Source organism: Triticum dicoccoides, chromosome 6A (assembly GCF_002162155.2).
Source record: "Triticum dicoccoides isolate Atlit2015 ecotype Zavitan chromosome 6A, WEW_v2.0, whole genome shotgun sequence".
Classification (NCBI taxonomy): domain Eukaryota; kingdom Viridiplantae; phylum Streptophyta; class Magnoliopsida; order Poales; family Poaceae; genus Triticum; species Triticum dicoccoides.
Genome location: NC_041390.1, coordinates 349,295,788 through 349,299,391, shown reverse-complemented (window position 1 = coordinate 349,299,391; position 3,604 = coordinate 349,295,788).

Genomic DNA, 3,604 nt, shown 5'->3' with positions numbered 1-3,604 from the left:
TAGATGACTAGAGGGATGTCTATCTGAGTGGGAGTTCATAAGATGAACTTAATTATCCTGAACATAGTCAAAAGATCTTCGCAAATTATGTCGTAGCTCGCGCTCTAGTTCTACTGTTTAGATATGTTCATAGAGAAAAATTAGTTGAAAGTTCATAGTAGCAATTATGCAGACAGTAAAAGGCTTATGTCCTTAATGCACCGCTCAGTGTGCTGAACCTCGAACGTCGTCTGTGGATGTTGCGAACATCTGACATACACATTTTGATAACTACGTGATAGTTCAGTTAAACGGTTTAGAGTTGAGGCACCAAAGACGTTTTAAAACGTCGTGAAACATATGAGATGTTTCGAGGGTTGAAATTGGGATTTCAGGCTCGTGCCCACGTCAAGAGGTATAAGACCTCCGACGATTTTCTTAGCCTGCAAACTAAGGGAGAAAAGCTCAATTGTTGAGCTTGTGCTCAGATTGTCTGAGTACAACAATCATTTGAATCGAGTGGGAGTTGATCTTCCAAATGAGATAGTGATGTTTCTCCGAAGTCATTACCACCAAGCTGCTAGAGCTTCGTGATGAACTATAATGTATCGGGGACATATATGATGATCCTTGAGATATTCGCGATGTTTGACACCACAAAAGTAGAAATCAAAAAGGTGCATCAATTGTTGATGGTTTGTGAAACCACTAGTTTCAAGGAGGGCAAGGGCAAAAGGGATGCTTCATGAAACGGCAAATCAGCTGCTGCTCTAGTGAAGAAACCCAAGGTTGAACCCAAACCCGAGACTAAGTGCTTCTGTAATAAGGGGAACAGCCACTGGAGCAGAATTACCCTAGATACTTGGTAGATGAGAAGGTTGTCGATAGAAGTATATTGGATATACATTATGTTAATGTGTACTTTACTAGTACTCCTAGTAGCACCAGGGTATTAGATACTGGTTCGGTTGCTAAGTGTTAGTAACTCGAAATAAAAGCTACGGAATAAACGGAGACTAGCTAAAGGTGAACTGACGATATGTGTTGGAAGTGTTTCCGATGTTGATATGATCAAGCATCGCACGCTCCCTCTACCATCGAGATTGGTGTTAAACCTAAATAATTGTTATTTGGTGTTTGCGTTGAGCATAGACATGATTGGATTATGTCTATCGCGATACGGTTATTCATTTAAGGAGAATAATGGTTACTCTGTTTATTTGAATAATACCTTCAATGGTCTTACGCCTAAAATGAATGGTTTATTGAATCTTGATCGTAGTGATACACATGTTCATATAGGATAGTAATGATAGTACCACCTACTTGTGGCACTGCCACTTAAGTCATATCGGTATAAAACGCATGAAGAAGCTCCATGTTGATGGATCTTTGGACTCACTCATTTTTGAAAAGGATTGAGACATGCGAACCATGTTTGTTGGTAGATATGCATGAAGAAACTCTATACAGATGGATCGTTTGGACTCACTTGATTTTGAATCACTTGAGACATGCAAATCATACCACATGGGCAAGATGACTGAAAGCCTCGTTTTCAGTAAAATGGAACTAGAAAGCAACTTGTTGGAAGTAATACATTTTGATGTGTGCAATCCAATGAGTGCTGAGGCGTGTAGTGGATATCATTATGTTCTTACTTCATAGATGATTTGAGTAGATATTGAGTATATTTACTTGATGAATCACGAGTCTGAATTATTGAAAGGTTCAAGTAATTTCAGGGTGAAGTTGAAAGATCGTCGTGACAAGAGGATAAAATGTCTATGATGTGAGCGTAGAGATGAATATCTGAATTACGAGTTTGGCACAGAATTAAGACATTGTGGAAATTGTTTCACAACCAATACAGCCAGGAACACCATGGTGTGATGGTGTGTCCGAACATCATAACTGCACCCTATTGGATATGATGCATACCATGATGTCTCTTATCGAATTACCACGATAGTTTATGGGTTAGGCATTAGAGACAACCACATTCACTTTAAATAGGGCACCACGTAATTCCGATGAGATGACACCGTATGAACTATGGTTTAGAGAAACCTAAGCTGTCATTTCTTAAAAAGTTTGGGGCTGCGACGCTTATGTGAAAAAGTTTCAAGCTGATAAGCTCGAACCCAAAGCGGATAAATGCATCTCCATAGGACACCCAAAACAGTTGGGTATACCTCCTGTCTCAGATTCGAAAGCAATAAGGGATTGTTTCAAGAATCGGGTCCTTTCTCGAGGAAAAGTTTCTCTCGAAAGAATTGAGTGGGAGGATGGTGGAGACTTGATGAGGTTATTGAACCGTCTCTTCGACTAGTGTGTGGCAGGGCATAGGAAGTTATTCCTGTGGCACCTACACCAATTGAAGTGGAAGCTTATGATAGTGATCATGAAACTTCAGATCAAGTCACTACCAAACCTCATAGGATGACAAGGATGTGTACTACTTCAGAGTGGTACGTAATCCTGTCTTGGAAGTCATGTTGCTAGACAACAATGAACCTACGAGCTATGGAGAAGCGATGGTGGGCCTGGATTCCAAAATGGCTCGAGGCCATATAATCCGAGAGAGGATCCATATATGAAAACAAAGTGTGGACTTTGGAAGAACTACTCGATGGTCGTAAGGCTGTTGAGTATAGATGGATTTTAGAAGGAAGACGGACAATGATGGTAAATGTCACCATTAAGAAAGCTCGACTTGTCGTTAAGATATTTTCCGACAAGTTCAAGGAGTTGACTACGATGAGACTTTCTCACTCGTAGAGATGCTAAGAGTCTGTTGGAATTATATTAGCGATTACTGCATTGTTTATGAAATCTTGCAGATAGGATGTCAAAACATTGTTTCCTCGACGATTTTCTTGAGGAAAGGTTGTATGTGATACAACCGGAAGGTTTTGTCAATCCTGAAAGATGCTAACAAGTATGCAAAGCTCTAGCAATCCTTCTAAGGACTGGAGTAAGCATCTCGGAGTTGGAATATACGCTTTGATGATGATCAAAGATTTTGGGTTTATACAAAGTTTATGAGAAACTTGTATTTCCAAAGAAGTGAGTGGGAGCACTATAGAATTTCCGATAAGTATATGTTGTTAACATATTGTTGATCAGAAATGATGTAGAATTTCTGGAAAGCATGCAGAGTTATTTGGAAAGTGTTTTTCAATGGAAAGCCTGGATTAAGCTACTTGAACATTGAGCATCAAGATCTATAAGGATAGATCCAAACGCTTAATGGTACTTTCAAATGAGCACATACCTTGACATGATCTTGAAGGTGTTCAAGATGGATCAGTCAAAGAAGGAGTTCTTGCCTGAGTTGTAAGTTAAGACTTAAAGCTCGACCGCGGCAGAAGAAAGAGGAAGGACGAAGGTCGTCCCCTATGCTTTTGTCATAGGCTCTATACGGTATGCCATGCTAAGTACCGCACCTGATGTGTGCCTTGCCACATGTCTGGCAAGAGGGTACAAAGGTGATCCAGGAGTGGATCACTAGACAGCGGTCAGAATTGTCCTTGGAGTAATAAGGACATGTTTCTCGATTATGGAGGTGATAAAGAGTTCGGCGTAAAGGGTTACATCGATGCAAGATTTAACACCTATCCGA